This window comes from Rhinichthys klamathensis, unplaced genomic scaffold (assembly GCF_029890125.1).
Source record: "Rhinichthys klamathensis goyatoka isolate OS25496 unplaced genomic scaffold, OSU_Roscu_1.1 h1tg000289l_1, whole genome shotgun sequence".
Lineage (NCBI taxonomy): Eukaryota > Metazoa > Chordata > Actinopteri > Cypriniformes > Leuciscidae > Rhinichthys > Rhinichthys klamathensis.
The window spans coordinates 1,383,628-1,401,953 of record NW_026606808.1 but is presented as its reverse complement, the minus strand read 5'-3'; the positions used below and the strand labels follow the sequence as shown (position 1 = coordinate 1,401,953).

At 42.0% G+C, this 18,326-nt stretch overlaps 1 long non-coding RNA gene across 1 annotated transcript; it reads left to right on the top strand.

Annotated features, from left to right (window-relative positions):
• The first annotated feature begins 12,543 nt into the window (after window positions 1-12,543).
• LOC130103558 (uncharacterized) lies at window positions 12,544-13,347 on the top strand. Its single transcript, XR_008809376.1, has 3 exons — window positions 12,544-12,616; window positions 12,753-13,076; window positions 13,305-13,347. It is a non-coding gene; the product is annotated as an uncharacterized LOC130103558 (long non-coding RNA).
• Window positions 13,348-18,326: the final 4,979 nt, after the last annotated feature.

Genomic DNA, 18,326 nt, shown 5'->3' with positions numbered 1-18,326 from the left:
TGGAAAATAACCGACTGGTATCAGTCAGGTGTGAGTCTGGGGACCGCTTCGAGTGTGAAGGTGGTGTCTACGGACGCCTCCACCTCGGGGTGGGGAGCGCTGCTCGAGGGCAGACCGCTAGCTGGCCTGTGGTCAGAACGGGAAAAGCTCCTTCACATAAACTGCTTGGAGATGATAGCAGTCGACAAAGCGCTACGGCGTTTTTGTCCCCAGGTAACAGGCCACCACGTCTTGGTCCGGTCGGACAACATGTCAGTGGTGGCATATATAAATCGCCAGGGCGGCGTCAGGTCACGAAACCTTCACAGGCTGACGGAACGCCTCCTGGTCTGGGCTCAGCACAACCTGCTCTCACTGAGAGCAGCGCACGTGCCTGGTCACCTGAATGTGGGACCAGACAGACTGTCCAGGAACAATGTTCCAGCAGGGGAATGGTCGCTGCACCCGCAGACGGTCCAGCTGCTGTGGAAAACGTTCGGCAGAGCACAGGTGGACCTATTCGCGTCCCACGAAAACGCTCATTGCCCGGAGTTTTTCTCGAAAAGCAAGGACGCACTGGCTCATGTTTGGCCCCGCTGCCCCCTATATGCTTTTCCTCCTGTCTCGCTCCTGCCTCAGGTGTTGGAACGAATCAGGGAGAACGGATGCCCAGTGCTGCCCGTAGCTCCGCTCTGGACAAACCAGACGTGGTTCCCTGCCCTGATGCAGCTGACCAGCACTGCCCCATGGCCTGTACCATTGAGGAGAGACCTCCTCTCTCAGGCGGAGGGCTCGATTTGGCACCCTCGCCCGGAGTTGTGGTCCTTGCACGCATGGGCCATCAACGGGTACCCACTAGCCTCCCAGAAGGAGTGTTAAACACGATCGCGCAGGCTAGAGCTTCGTCTACCAGGCGGCTCTACTCCTCGAAATGGTCTGTTTTCTCTGCATGGTGTCAAGCCCAGAGCTTTTCACCTGTGGAATGCGGGGTTTCGGAAGTACTTTCCTTCCTTCAAGAGCTACTGGATAAGGGCAGGACCCCATCCACGCTCAAGGTATATGTGGCGGCCATAGCAACGTTTGCAAAACCGGTGTCTGGCCTGTCGCTGGGGAAAAACGACTTAGTCGTGCGTTTCCTTAGGGGAGCTCGGAGGCTGAACCCTCCCAGGCCCCCTTCAGTCCCGACGTGGGACCTTTCCACGGTCCTGGAGGCCATGAAAGGCGCCCCGTTCGAGCCAATCCAGCTGGTGGACATGAAACACCTGTCGTTCAAAACAGTGTTTCTCATGGCTCTCGCTTCAGTGAAGCGCATAGGGGACTTACAGGCGCTTTCAGTAAGCGCGTCGTGTATGGAGTTTGGGCCTAATGACTCGAAGGTCATTCTCAAACCAAAGCACGGGTATGTCCCGAAATCCCTCAATACACCGTTCAGGGCCCAGGTAATTTCCCTGTCCGCCCTTCAGGTTCTCAGTGAGGAGGAGGATGCGAGTCTCCTTTGCCCCGTCAGGGCATTGAGAGCTTATGTGTCACGCTCGTCTGTTTTCAGACAGACGGAGCAGCTTTTTGTTTTGTTTGGTGGGCGTTCCAAGGGACTCTATGCACTACATGAGCCCTGGGCTTCGGCCCCCGGGACTTTGGTGTTGGATCCCTGTACGCACGGCGTGTTGCATTGTGTTCCCCTAGCGTAAGCTATTACGCAGTACGAGAGATACTCTCGTAAGAGAACGTACTCGGTTACTAACGTAACCTCGGTTCTCTCTAGAGAGGGAACGAGTACTGCGTATCTTGCCGTGCTTGGAATACGCTCTGGTTCGCTTCAGCGATAAAAACCAGCTTGTATCAGCCTAACGAGCATATTTTTTATAGTTTATAGTTTTTTTATAGTTTATAGTTTTTTATAGTTTAGCATAGTTTTTCCCCTAGCGTAAGCTATTACGCAGTACTCGTTCCCTCTCTAGAGAGAACCGAGGTTACGTTAGTAACCGAGTACGTTTTTTTTATTATTGAAATACACTATATTGACAAAAGTTTTGGGACGTCTGCATTTACATGCACTTGAACTTTAATGACATCCCATTCTTAATCCGTAGGGTTTACTATGTAGTGACCCATCCTTTGCAGCTATAACAGCTTCAACTCTTCTGGGAAGGCTTTCCACAAGGTTTAGGAGTGTGTCTATGGGAATTTCTGACCAGAAGTGCATTTGTGAGGTCAGGCACTGATGTTGGACGAGAAGGCCTGGCTCGCAGTCTCCGCTATACTTCATCCCAAAGGTGCTCTATCGGGTTGAGGTCAGGACTCTGTGTAGGCCAGTCAAGTTCCTCCACACCAAACTCACTCATCCATGTCTTTATGGACCTTGGTTTGTGCGCAGTCATGTTGGAACAGGAACATCCCCAAACTGTTCCCACAAAGTTGGGAGCATGAAATTTTTCAAAATGTCTTTGTTAATGTGCTGAAGCATTAAGAGTTCATTTCACTGGAACTAAGGGGCCGAGCTCACCCCCTGAAAAACAACCCCACACCATAATCCCCCCTCCACCAAACTTTTCACTTGGCACAACGCAGTCAGGCAAGTACCATTCTCCTGGCAACCGCCAAACCCAGACTCGTCCATCGAATTGCCAGACAGAGAAGCGTGATTCATCACTCCTGAGAATCCGTCTCTACTGCTCTAGAGTCCAGATTTATACCACTGCATGCACTTCCCGGCTGAGTTGCTGTTGTTCCCAATTGGTCCACTTTGTTATAATACCACTATCAGTTGACCGTGGAATATTTAGTAGTGAGGAAATTTCACGAATGGACTTATTGCACACATGGCAACTTATCACGGTACCACGCTTGAATTCACTGAGCTCCTGAGAGCGACCCATTCTTTCACAAATGTTTTGCAGAAGCATTTTGAAGACTTTGAAGAAGTCTTCATGCCTAGGTCCTTGATTTTATACAACTGTGGCCATGGAGTGATTGGAACAGCTCAATGCAATGATTTGGAGGGGTGTCCCAATACTTTTGGCAATATAGTGTATATCCTTACCGCAAAATGTTTCAAAAAGACACTTTTTTCAATGACGTATGACTCGCAATGACAGGGGAATATCTGATCTGTCTGCTTACACAGCAGGTGCAAATGCACGTTTCCAACCCTCTACAATGCAAGTAAGCGACTAAAATCTTCACTCTGGGCGACTAAATAATGTCTATCATAAGCCACTGGCTAATAAGTTCTTAGATTTTACTCGCCAGTGTGTGTTATGGTGCGTTCACACCAGACGCGAATAGAGCGTCTGGCGTGAGTGATTTCAATGTTCAGGGTGCAGATCCACTTGTCCGTGCGATACTTCTGTCGCGCCGTGCTCCGCTTTATTCCTATGGGTGACGTCATGCGACTTCAACGCGCCCGCAAAGCATCTCGGGAAGGTGGCGCTTCATTTGGAAAAATGCTGCGCGTCAAAAAGCTGGCCGATGCCCATCTTTTTGCAAATGAACTCCGTTGAACGCGACGCGACTAACCAATAGAAGTAGAGCATATGGAGACGGGGGGAAGTCTCTTGCAGGTCCTCTGTTCTAGACTGACCGCTGGCTCAAAACCACACCCATACTGGTAAACTTGAGGAAATCCCATCAAAGTACAAATGTGGGGAGGCGTCGCGACACCACGCGACTGTCGTGTCGCAAAAGTTGATCTCTACCGTAAGTCAATGCAAAGACGCGTTACGCGCGTAAAAAACTCCTGCAGCGTGGTAGACGCGAATACGCCTCATGGCGCGCGCGAATGATTTTATTGAGTGCTTTTTGTGCATTCACGCGTTTGACGCGTATTCGCGTCTGCCGCCCGAGTTGAAAAATCTGAAATTTGGCGTCAATTCGTGGCGCGTTAACCAATCAGGAGCCCAGCTGCTTGCTGCTGTCACATGATGAAGTATCTGGATGCTTCAATAAATAATTTTGTAATATGACTAAATGCCTGGTGTGGTTCTATTGCACAACAAAGCAAATATTTTATCAGATAAAACTTGATTTCAATATATGAGACATATTCATTTTGTATTGAATGCTATTTATTCATATGTAGATTATATGAAATATTATTATAATGTAAAGAGAACAAACATATAGTGCATAAGTTCATGTCTGGACAGTGTTGTGTGAGAGAGAAAAATAAAAATCACAGGACAGGTTAATCACTTTTGGAGGCTGGCTCCATTTATCATCAAAACAAAAATAAATGACAGATTAGGTGGATGAGGGCGAGGGTGATCCTCGCTCCGATGCGGGACAACAGGTCATCAAACTGGCCGCGGGACAGGCGGAAGTACCGCTGAAAGCAGCCGTCATCCAGGCGCAGCTCCTGGAGTGAGCAAATGGTGAAACTCACCAAACTGGGTTCGCCTCCGAAGGGTCTGGTGGACACAAATAAGGTGGCGACGACCCCTACGCCGCCGTTCTGCTCTCCAGAGTGGTGAGTCTCTCGATGAATGCTCGATCAACATAAAAAAGATGGCCTCCAACGGGTTTCAATTCACACCAGACGCGAATAGCGCGTCAAATTCGCACCTACCGCGTCTAGTTATACGCTTGAACACTTTGAATCCATTCGTGCGTCAAGAACAAAATTGACGCGCATAAAAAACTAAAGTTTGAAACGAAATTTAAGCGCGTCAATTTTGCTCTTGACGCACGAATGGATTCAAAGTGTTCAAGCGTATAACTAGACGCGGTAGGCGCGAATTTGACGCGCTATTCGTGTCTGGTGTGAACGTACAGAGGGTAAGTATAAGTTTAGCATAGATATATTTTTCATTCGCTCTACACTCTGACTGAGCTCTTAAGAGTTTTGCTCTCCGATAAGTGATGAGAAGTTAATCTGACTATTTTTAATCTCTGACCTCTATTAGTCTTAAGGGCCGTACACACCGGGACGAATATCGGCGCGCGTTATTCGCCAGCGTTTTTCAACGCGTTTTTTGTGTTCACACCCAAGCGATTTTCGCTGACGTTGAGCCGAGTGAACATGCAAATTAATTGCCTGACATTAGATGGCGCTTAATGTAAAACAGAAATAGTCCTATTTTGTAGTCGCTGTCGCGTTTGTCATACATTCATCTTGCCTTGCATCTTCCTCGTCTTATTTCTTCCCAGCAGTGTAGACCATAGATATCCATAATAAAGGCCATTGGTCAGCAGCGCGGACGAGACATCTAGCCTTTATTATGGATATCTATGGTGTAGACCAGGGATGGGCAACTTCGGTCCTGGAGGGCCACTGTCCTACAGAGTTTAGCTCCAACCCTGAAAAAAATCACCTGCCTGTAACTTTCTAGTAATCCTGAAGACCTTGATTAGCTTGTTCAGGTGTGTTTGATTAGGGTTGAAGCTAAACTCTGTAGGACAGTGGCCCTCCAGGACCGAAGTTGCCCATCCCTGGTGTAGACGCTACTTGGCGCATCTTCTTGGCCGTTACGTATGTGTGCTCGGCAAGACTGTTTTGTGTTTGAGCGCCCCCAAGTTGTGTTTTACTGTAACTTCAGAAGCTCCAGACACGTGAGCAAAAGCGCCAATCTAATTGGTCGGATAGTTTTTGACGTGGCGCGTCAAACCAAAAAAACGAACCCCGAGGCTTTTACGCGTGGCGTTTTTCGCGTCTTTGCACACTCACATTGGCGCCCTTTGTTTAGTCACGAGCACGAGGCGTTAAAAATTCGTCCAGGTGTGAACAGACCTTTAGTCTCACAAAACACTGAAGGACATGAATGAAGTCATCTGTTTATTTGCAATGTTTTGGTTCCAATTACTAATATACTATCATAAAAAACAATGCTTGATTGTTGTTTCTTAATTATAAGAATTAAGAATGACACTGATTCACACATCCTTGTGTGTTATTTATTATATATATATACATATATATATATATATATATATATATATATATAACACACAAGGATGTGTGAATCAGTGTCCTGACATAAAGTATATTCCACACACGCACACTCACAATACCGGGCTTGAGGCTTACTGGTGGGCGTCCAGCGACTCGGGCATGAGTATCAAAATAATCCACCCCAAACGCACGTGCACAGCCACACAATCAGCACAGCAACGTTCACACTGTGAAGGTAACCACACTACACACTAAAGAGGGCCCACCACCTCGAACACACCGTCCCCACCGTCAGCTCTCAGCGCCACCATATATAACAAAGACAGAATAAACAAAATTAACGACAAGTCATAACTTCACACCATAAATTAGACTAACAATGATGACAAAAAAAACAGAAAAAAAAAAAAAACTTTTCCAACAACAGCAGCAAAGAAAATGAAATAAAATTGAAAACCAACAGTAATACTTTTAAGTCAAATAAACAAACAAAAAAATGAAATAACCATGCAAACCGACAGCAATGCTGGTAAATGAAATAAACAAAGAAGCAAATGAAATGACTTTACAAAAACAACTATAATGCTGATAAATGAAATAAACAACAAAGCAAATGAAATGGCTTTACAAAAACAACTGTAATGCTGATAAATGAAATAAACAACGAAGCAAATGAAATGGCTTTACAAAAACAACTGTAATGCTGATAAATTAAATAAACAACGAAGCAAATGAAATGGCTTTACAAAAACAACTGTAATGCTGGTAAAGGAAATAAACAAAGAAACAAATGAAATGACTTTTAGAAAATAAGGACGCACGACCCACTCAAACGATCACGTAACAAACACACTCATCCGTGGATAGACAAATCTGAGGGCAGATACTCAGTCGGCCACACAAGTGGCCTACGATGCAGTTTCCTTGAGCAAGATGAACTCAGTCCATTAACTTGGACTCGCCGGAAACAAGTTCAGCACGTAGAGGAGACGTACATTAACAGCATTTAAGCAAAACAGCAGTTGCCCCAAGGCGGGCCGCAAACGCTTCCTTGCTATAGTAGCTATATCCCTAAAACACGCAATAATGGTTTTATTAAGCTACCACCCAAATAAGGCAAATAACATTACCCGAATGGGGAAAACTTACCTGAGCAACAGCGCGCGACACACGAATCTCGCAGGCGAGTCAACAAACAGGCGAGTAACACGTTATTCCGTTCAACTCAATGGAAAATGGGTTAGCCGCAACACAGCAAGGAATTCTATGAAAAATCGGAATCCCACATAAACCACAAGCAAACTAACACAGTACAACATTTGCAATAGACCTCAACATACCTGCGACACCACCAGAAACTGGGTGAACCCAAACAACACAAGCCTACAACGTCACGCACTGCCCCAGGGGGTACGTTCATGCTTTAACATCCTTCTCCTGACATGATTGGCCACCATGGACACACCACAAGCCAATCACAAACCGTATAGGAAGGATAACAGCCAATGTAACCAAAAATGGGGAGGAGGGACTGGATTCAACCACAGTTCATCCTGCTACAACTGCACACATGTTCCCATCAAGGCCTCTATGAAGGGGATTTTGTGAACAGAAAGGGGGATCACAATGTAAATGTGCAGCCAAGTTACTATTACAAATCGTAATATTCCAGATTAGTAATATTATATCAAATTTTAAAAAAAGCAGTTGACAGACTAAAATCTCTAGATGGTGTGTGACTGTTCCATATCACAAATGTGGAAGCACAGAGATTCACATTTATGCACATTACTTGAACATGGTATCAATATCAAGCTCACTGTATTACATACACAGTTACAATGCAGCTCTAGCCAGGACAAGCTCACACAATGAAATGAACTTTGGCCAACTAAAGGGAAGATTTCAGTGTCTGAAAAGTCTGAGGGTTGCACTTGACAGGGCCTGTGACATTACATGTGCCATATTACACAACATTGCACCATCAGCAAAAATATAAAACATGTCATTAAATGTTTAATAAAAGACAAGACAAATATGATTAGTTCTTTGATTTTTTATTTAAATTGTTCTTTGTAAAGAAAAGCCAGTGATCAAGTCATATTTTGCCTGCAATAAGAGATACATGCAAGGTCAGCAATAGTACTCTGTGTGAAATAATATATTAGCACTTACTCTGAAGTTCCTTTGAAGCAACTCTATCTCTAACTCTGTAGTGCCAGGTTTTTTCTTTAAGTTGTCAAGTTTTCCCCCCCAAAATACTCTATTTTCTAGGGGCAGGGGGGCTTGGGTTAAACCTGTCAACACAAGCCTTATGCAACAAAAAATAAAAGGAGAAGTATACACTGCCCACCTCTGTGTAATTGCTTTGTGCAGACTCTTCTGTAGGCCTTTCTGTAGATGTGGACTCCTGCAACACATATTGCATTCAGAAATAATAGGTACTCAAGTGTAAATTAAGTAAAGTTATTTAAAGATACTTTCTCCAAAAGACAGTCATCTGAGAGAGTTTCTTCACTGTCCTGTGCATTGGGGGGGGGGGGGGGGGGGGGTAGTAATTAATAGTAACTTGCCTGCTAGTTACTACTCCAAACAATTTATGAATAATTAATGAACTGTGTGTGTGACAGTTGTCTCTCAAATTCAGTAAATTCAGACAGGCGGGGGGGGGGGGGGGGGGGGGGGGGGGTAAGTAAAGTAAAGTTTGGAAAAGTCCACTTACTGGACATGCTTCAGCCACTTGCTTGGGAACAGATAAAAGTGTTGATGTTTAAAACGGCACAAAAGAGGAAAACACAATTTCATTACAATGAATTACACTGGGGGGAAATGTGATCAATCTCAGACTTTTCAGACACTTTAGTTGGCTAAAGTTCACTTCATTGTGTGCCCTTGTCCTGCTAGAGCTGCATTGCAACTGGTCTGGGGTTTGGGTCAGGGAATGGGGTCATAAAACACCTGTCTCCAAGCAGGATCCTGTTGTAATCACCTGATGCTTGATCCTCTGTTCCTTGTGAAAGGATCTTTCCCAAGGCTGGAGAGGTTTTGTCTAAAAAGAGGAATCGTCTAAACCCCAACACACTTGAAACGTTTTTTGTTTCTCAATAAAAATCTATTGTAATCCTTTCTTCTCCCACCCCAAACTGCAGTGTTGCAGTTTGCTCCTCTATATCCCCAGTCCCATAAGCACAACACTGCACTCAAACTAGTAACAGTTCACTGCACAAACCCCCCAGAAACAATTCTTAACTTTTCCCACCCCAGACTATTCTGTGCAGTTTACTTTATTAAACTCCCTCCAAGCACTGCACTCAACACAGTGTCATAATGTCACTATCCAAACAATTTATGAATAATTAATGAACTGTGTGTGTGACAGTTGTCTCTCAAATTCAGTAAATTCAGACAGAGAAAGATACATATTTTATTTTATACCCAGGCAATGGACAAATGTCTGCTCTGGTCTTTTTATTATTGCAAATGAAAGGTTACAGACATTCAAAATGAGAAGAAAATAAATAAATAAAACAGAACGGGGGTGGGGGTGGGGACATCATAAGTCTGCTCAGGTCATTGGTTCAGAATTAATTAATTTGTCTGTTACTTCTTTGTACAGTAGCTAGGTGTCACTAGTGAGCAATGCTGAATGAAGCTTCGAGTAATGAACCTTTGGGTGAAGCACTGGGCTGCGAGCAAGGGGGTAATCCATCAGCCGGAAGTTGAAGCCTCGCGGGAGCCGCCATTGTAGCTGGCTATCACCTGCTGTTAGCATCCCATTGACTCCCATTCATTTTGGCGTCACTTTGACAGCGGATAACTTTACATCTGAGGCGTCCAAAGACTTCATTTGTCCATTATTAATTTCTAAAGAAACACGACAATGTATAAAATGTTCCATTACTTTGTATCTTACGTTATAGCCCCGTAGAAGCCGTTTTTTTTAAAAATAGGCTAACGATTGCGTCATAACCACAGGACTTTCTGTCGCATAATAGAGACATTACCGTATAGACAGGAGGAGAAGCTCGCAGGCAATCTTTAACTGTCTATGAGGCAATCGGGAGGACATGGAGGCACAAAGTCAAGGTAGAAGCCCATAAATAGAGAGTCTATAAAAGCAATGGGACAAAATATTTCAACAACGTTTTTGAGGAATTAGGTGATTCAGATTTATCTTGGCACAGCTACTAGAAGATTTTCAACTGCCAGACTGTCGTCACGCTCAGTTTGAGCCTGCGCAGTCGCTCAGACATCAGACAGGAAGTGCAATAATCGGGCTTGAAGTCTTCTCCGTTGAAATCAATGACTACGTTTACATGCAGCCAATAACCCCTTCCAAAATCCGGGATATTAGCAATAACCTGGTCGCGAACGGCCATGTAAACACCGGCAAAAACCCGAATATGCTCATATCCCGGATTTTAAAAACCGGGATATTATACCTGGGGTACCCCTTTTCTAACCCGAATTTTTGGTCATGTAAACGCGCATCGGCATATCCCCATAGTGATGTGTGTTCTGCGCATGTTCTATTCGCAAGGAATCTTGGTCTTTTGAGTAGAGAAACTTCTCAGCGCATACAAAACCCCGCGTGCAGTGTACCGGAAGTAAACATGGCGAGACGCAGCACAGCATACTTTTGGAGCGAGGTCAGTAACGTTACCAGCACCAAAGCGCAAACAAAGGCGATCGCTATCTGCCCCGAACTATTCATTATCCGCGTGCTGCTGTTGTTGTTGTCTTTGGATACAGGAAGAAGAATCGGAAATGACGCATATTGCGTCTTAAAGCTGCCGTCGGCAACATTTTTTTGAGCATATTCAGAGAAATCGACACTATAATCTGACAGAACAACATAAATAAAGTGGTTTTAGAAAAAACCCCGAGCTTCTAACTCCACCTGGAGCTTGTTATTTGTTTTGCAAAAATCCACAGCTCCCGGTTCATCATGTCCAATCAGCGCAGGGGGGTGTGAGATCTGACTGTCAATCACAGATCGGGCACACGCCACCCCTCGCGCACGTTACAATCACATGCACACGCCTGAAGTTCGCGCAGTAACGAAGAGTGATGGCGGAAAATCAAGTAAGCTCATTTAGAGTATAAATGACGTTAGCAAATGCAATCTATCGGTACATTAGCCAGGACAGCATACCTCCAAATACTCCATGGTGTTGATGGATGCTGATGAGACGGGCGCGTTCCAGGGCTCTCAAGTTTTGAAGACAGGTAAGAGTGACACCCAGCCGACGGGGGGTTGGATACATTTTTGTCATTGGTTGTTGCGTTAAATCTTACCCAGATACAATAGTGCTATTTTCTGATTGGCTATTGTGTAGCTCGACGAACAACACCAGAGGAAACCAACGCGCTTGATTCATGCCGGTTCCACAGTGAGAGCGGCGCGGCCAGAGTTTTGGCCGCTGCGGCATATTAAATATATTACAAATAGTTTTTCAGCGTGAGAAATACAATGTGTGGCGGGAGAGCGTGACAAAAGACCGAAATGAGTGACTGTCACGCTCAATGAGTGACACTTGAGAGCCCTGGCGTTCACTGAAAATCTGGTGCACACGCACTGACCAGAGCTGGCACTGACGAGCATGAACCGGGTGGGAGGGTATCCGTTGATAGTGGGGGAGGGGCATGAGAGTTGTAAACATTCAAAATTTTCCTAAATCCACTCAATCTGCCAGACTTGCCGACTGGAGCTTTAAGGTTGTCCGTACGTCCAGACGCTAACCGTGCGTCGCGTTTACATCGGGAAATTGCAATTCCATGTATACAGGAGTAACTCTCTCTGCTCACGCATGTAAACGGGTTATCCCTAATGTTTCAGAAACCCGAATAGTGACCTTAACCCGACCATAACCCGAAATTTGGCTGCATGTAAACGTAGTCAGTGGGGTCGCTCTGTCCATTTCTTTTACTGTCTATGGCTGCGAGGTCTCAGTGGTTCAGGAAGCCTCATTTTGCCATCACTAGGGAAAACCAGGACACGGGCAGAGATCAAGAACCAGGAACAAAGACAACAAAGGAAACCCTCAGAAATGCAGTGGAATAACGTACAAAACTTTGCAGTGAGTGAATGAGTGAACATGGTATAAATAGGCTGAGACTAACAGGGTAATGAGACACAGGTGAATGCAATCAGTGATGATGAGTCCGGGCAGTGAGTTATGGGTTGTGATGGAGTGATAAAAGTCTGGTGTGGAGTGCCCTCTGGTGGCTCTCAAGGGCACTCCAGCTGGTGACCGTTACAGAATTCTTTGTTTCATAGTGTTACTAATACAGCAACCCAGTCTCATGAGAATTCATAATCATTTGTATGAGATCATGAGATCATACAAATTCAAACCTACAACTTGGACCATGGTTGTAATGGGGGGATAAGTTTTGTTTTATAAAACTATAAAAGTTTTAATTCAATCTTATTCGTACCTTATAATATCATACGGTTTTAGCATAGTACAAATTATCGTAATTTGTCATGAGAGTGTGTTGGCTTTATGTGACAAATAGGTTTGCTGATGTTACTGCAATTATCTGGCAATTTTTCTGTCATGTTTAACTAACATGTTTAGGTTTTGAAAAAAAAGTGTGTACAATGTGGTCAGAGCAAACTTGACTTCCTCTGTCTGGCTCAGAGCTGCAGTAGACTTCATCTTACATGTGTGGAGGGAACCAGGTTTCATTAGATTCAATGGTTTTATTCAACCAGTAACATGAGGATCATTCAGCTTCAGCTCTGTGAGTTTATAACATATGAAAATATTTACACGAGATTAACCATAAATTGTTTCTTGTTAAAGGTTCACAGTGCTTTTATGTGGCTAATTAAAAATGAATTTTAATGCATGTTTATATATATTTTTTTATCTTATAGATGTGTTAATCTGTTGTCGAGCTGCAGTCTCAGATCAACTCACTGATGTGGGATCAAATGTGACCATAAACTGTGATCTTGATGAAAAGGAGGTTTACTGGATTTTACTGAAAACACCAGATCCTCCAACAGTGATTCTACGATCAACCTCAAATCCAACATCACCTTTATACTTAAATAAAACATTCAGACAGAAATATTCACTGCAATTTAAACACTGTCTGGTTATTAATAATGTAACCGCTGATGAATTAGGAGTTTATTACTGTATGAACACAGACACACCTCCAAAACTCAGCAACAGCACCAGACTGCACTTCACCGGTGAGTTTTTTCACTGGTGAAAATTACTATAAATATTTTCTCTTACTTTTTTATACATTTATAATTAACCTCTTCAGTTTTTGGAGCACCTATAAAAACAGAAGCACTTAATGGTAGCTCCACAAAAAGTTGAATATGTTAGATACTATTTACCTACACAATTTCAGTCATTGTGTGCAGACTATCAGTTGTTGTTACTGTAACAGATTATAAACACTTTCTTTACAGAATCAACTCAAATAACTGAGTGTCACAATCATACAGCGGTGGATCAGAATCAGATTGATCAGAATCAGACACAATGTCAGATTATTATGATCATATCTGGACTGATGAACGGGCTTCTAATCATTGTGCTGATCGGTGAGTCATCAATGCTCTTCTCCATAGACAGCTAAAGTTATAGTGTAAATTCTGTATTTAGGGTTTTGACTTATTTTGGCATTTTAGTTGACATATATATATATGTTTAGAAATAATAATACAACCTTTAGCTAATATTGAATCTGAATTCACTGTTCCATTTTTAGGACTGGTAAAGGTTTTTGTTGTGGGAAACAGAAGGTCTGCAGAAGAATCACAACTCAACACTGATCTACAGCAGACGCGAGTTACAGAAGAGCATCAGGACCAGTTACAGGTAGGAGTTCATTAATGAAGATCTTGATATTAATATAGGATTCATTCTGACCTTTTACTCCAACCACATCCTATCATTTGTTTGATAAAACAATAACTTTGATCCATGGACAGCTACAGTTTATATTGTTTTCTTCATTGCTCTTTCAGTATGCTGAGGTGGATTTTTCCAAGCTGCGTAGAAACTTTCGGTCCAGTCAAGTCAACAGCACTTATGCTACAATAAAGCCGGCGAAATCATGAACGTTTGAGTATGATGGACTACTTATTTTGTTCACTGTTTCTCGAATCTCTAACCACAAACTGTTTGGCAGATCTTATAATAGATATCACCCACATTTACCACGATAACATTCTTTAGATCAGGGGGTTTGAAATGCAAAGGCTGCCAAAAAAAAAAACCACTGGAAAGTTTAGAGAGAAAATGTCAAAAGAAAATGATAAAATTGACACAATTTTATGTGCATCAATTATTTTGTATAAAAAAAGCAAACAGCATCAGTTAAATGACCAAAGGCTTAACTCCTTGGGTTAATAAAAAAAATGTGCTAGCATAAAATAATAGTATAAATATTTTCTGTATGGAAAAGCATTGTCTTTGTATTTTATATATGAATATGACTGTCTTTAATACATTCCATTTTTAGACATAATTAAATTCTCAGTTAGTTTTACAATTGTTTTGAATATATAAATAGTATATTAATAGTATAAAATTACAGTATATAAAATGTGAAAATTTGCCCAGACGTTTATGAAAACATCTTTATGCTGACAACACAATTCAGTTAAAACCGGTCTTCTCATAAAGTTGTTGCTTTATAATAAATAAATAAATAAACATATTTTTTTATGTATAAGCTTTTGTGCATTTTACATGTCAGAAAATAATGAATAGCCTGAAAAATCTGCAATACTTAAAGTTGTTTAGCCGGGTCTCTCTGGTAATGATATTATAATTCCTCATGGAAACAGCATTTTATTCAATAATAAGTCAATCAAATTTCAACATGACATTAAAAAATGTCACTATTGATAAATTAGGACGATGATCGTATGAACACAGACACACTTAAAACATCATTGTCAGATTCATTAGTAAAATTAATAATACATAAAGTAAATAATAATAATAATAAATAAAAAAAGCAAAGTCTAAAGTTCTTCGGAAATGTTACACCTCAAATTTGTATCACTTCTGTTGTAATGTTATTGATGTCATATTTGTATATTAGATGTATTTATTCTATGTACATACATACGCACAATGCAACTTGTCCATTTACTAAACAACTGACTTCATTTTCAACTGAACTCAACTGAAGTTCAAAACCAAAACCAGACGTTTGTTCCACTGCTTTGGTCACTAGACAACCAATAACAAACAGTCTCTCACCTATGTCTAGAGTGGAGGTTTAGCCTAACCTTAAACCCAGTGCAGTGTTTTTTTCCAGTACCATTAATGTATCTCAGTTCTCACAGTTGTCTGAACCTCAAATGGAAAAAACACCATTATGTGTTATTTGTTTGTTTACTATGTCTACACAGTGAACATTTAGTGTTTTTGCCAAGTGTGTTAATGTATGTAAATCACCTTCACGCCTGAAAAACTAAAGTGTATGTTGCTATGAACATCCAAAAGTTAATAGACTGCATCTGTGAAATCAGTTTCAAAATCTAGGGTCATTCTCAGAGGTTTCTGAGAATGAAAAAAAAAAAGTTGAAACTATGGGCAACAGCAAATGCATACTAGTGTAAATAAGCAGAGTCATGCATGAAACGTCCCAGTGCTGTTGGACTAATGTGCTTTCATGTGCTTTATCGAGTTTACTAGTTAAAAATTGGACATAAACGCCCTCTCGAGTCATATTTACCACTGGGAAGCTCGAGGATAATTACGATACTCGAGTTCCCGAGTTGGGCGTGCAGTGCAATAAACTTTAAACATGCCGGAAGGGAGAACGATTGCTGTCGTGACTGCTGTTCTTCATTGGTTTTTTTCAACAACAGCTACATCACCTTGTGTTGTCGTTAAAGTAGTGCATATTTACAGGCGTATATGAATAAACATTTGAAGCGGATTTTTTACACAACGAAAATGTTGTATTTGACCAAAATTCCGTCTGCAATCGTCTGCAAGCTGATGATCTATAGCTCAGTGAATGTTTATATGGTTGTCAATGAATGGGACGCTAAACCACCTTAACGCTGGTTGCCACCTGTCATAAAACACAAGCAGCTACTGCCACATAAAAGCATATCGTTAGATATGACAGACATGACACTCTACCCGCACTCCAAGAATTAGCTTGCCAGTGTGGACTTTTTTTTTTTTTTTTTTGATTCCCCGAAAATAGGACATGCCGATCAACAGTGAGCGCAAACAGCAACCTTTACCGCAGACTCCGTTATCTTGTACAGAGAGAAAGTTGCCATTATTTTGCTAGTCCTGAAATGGGAAACATTAAATTAACCTGTCTTAATGTTTACTTAAAATATTCAGAGAGCAGTATTTTTTTTTTTTTTTTTTTTTTTTTACCCAAAATAGGTCAATGTTAGCATTATGGAACGGTAAACTCTCTCAACGAAATTTATGTTTCATTCATATTCTACGCCCGGAGAAAGTTTCATGCAGAAAGTTTACAATGAGTCTCATAGGAGTAATAAAACTCATGACATTCCAGGAAATCCCTAATATGGGCAAAGACATCGAGCTATCACTGTAACTGAATAAAATGCAGATAGAGACATTTCGACTGATTAAACCTGAAGTTATAATGCAGTTATAAAATAATATGATTTTTGCCCTTATTCCGTGATAAGAAAAGCCACATCAGTTCACAGAAGGAAGTTATTTTAAACTGGTTGCCATAAGTGTAATTTATAGCCTGGCAAGCCAGACCTACATCAAGATGTTAGGTCTGGGAACTCCCAATTGGCATACCTCAATCCGAGGGGCGGGATAAACGGTTGTCTTTCAAATTCCCTCTGCATGCAATAGGACAGCGCTACAACCAACCAGAGCAACGGACGGCTGTGGCTGAGTGAGTCCCATGCGTTTTTCCATCAGCGGAGCTGGTTGATATATTAAACTGTTGCCGTATCCGGTCGTCAAAACTCCGAACACATCCTTATTTTTTAAGAATGACTTAAGTGACGTTCTCTTAACTCCAAGTCATCCAGAGTCGCGGCCAAAGCCGATTCGAAAGACCGCTGTTCGCCAGCAGCATCTTCTTTGTTTTCAAGTAGCAAAGAATTCAAATCACATATGGAAATCACGCGGGGGAACCGTCACAACTCTGCCGTCATTATGTTAAGCCCGCCCACCAACTCTATACACGATGTGATTGGCCTGACCAGAGTTTGGTTTTTCCAGCTCGAATGCCAACGGAGAGTTGCTAGACCACACTTTGCTGCAAAATACTTTTTGCTGCCGCTAGGGTGCGTCTAGATTTCTAGGCTATGTAATTTAGTCTTGTAATTTAGTCTTGAAATTGTGTGATTCTTGGAAATAAATAAATACATACATCAATTTAAGATGAATTTGACTGATTGCATTTATTTCTCTCTCAACATTTCTATAGATATCGCGATATATCTTTTGGCCATGATAATCATAACCCATTATAATCTTCTCTTAGGTAGGGTTGGCAAGTTTTTTCCTAAACACTTTTTGTTATTCTGGTTGAAATGATCTCCTAAGGTAATCAATAATAAAAGTGGTCTAAATATTAAAACATGTAGGCTACATATACGTACATGCACGTAAAAACAATTTTTCGTGTATAAATTGCACAATAAATTCAATGCGTGCTATAGAGACGCATTTTATGAGATCGGGTTGGTATTTCCATATCTCCGCGCACCTGCTCATACAAACACACATCATCAGTGCACTCTTTAAGGCTATTCAGAGTTGTAGACAAAGAGTCACCAAGTGTTGCAAACAAACATCAGCCTCCTTTTACAGCTCCAGCAGTCAGGTGGTACAAATAAGAGCTCTGTAAGTTGTTTACACTCATTATTAATGTAATGATATGTGCTTTGAGACATGAGGTATTTTAACGCAGTCTCTCGCGATGCTTTGCTGAATCTGCTCTGGCTGTGTGTGCGTTCATGTGTTTTGGAGGAGTCGTGGCTTTAGAGACGCTCTGAAGGGAGTAGGGGGGCTCATGCTTTCAAAGCTAGCTCGCTATTACTAGCCGCTCTGAAATAGCCTAGCCTACCTTTAACATCTCATTGTTGAGTGAAAAAAACGACCCCAAGTGGCTCCTGGTTCACTTTACAATGTCAGTTTATTATCTGTATCTATCTATACAAATCAGTTGACATTTAATAACATTCAGTGTCATATACCTGTATATTCTGAAGTCTTCCTTCTCATGTTATTGGCTGTGGAACAGAGAAGCTGCACAGCCTGACAAGACCTGCTTCCATTAAGGCTTTGAACAGAATGAAAGAGCAATGCTAGGACATACATTAGACAAATTAATTTATATGACTCACATTCCAGTCATTATTGTCTGAAGTTGCTGTTTTCATATTGAGCTCCTTTGTGTGCAGCTGTAAATGCATACAGGATCTGTGAATTTAGTTTGTATAGGCCTATAC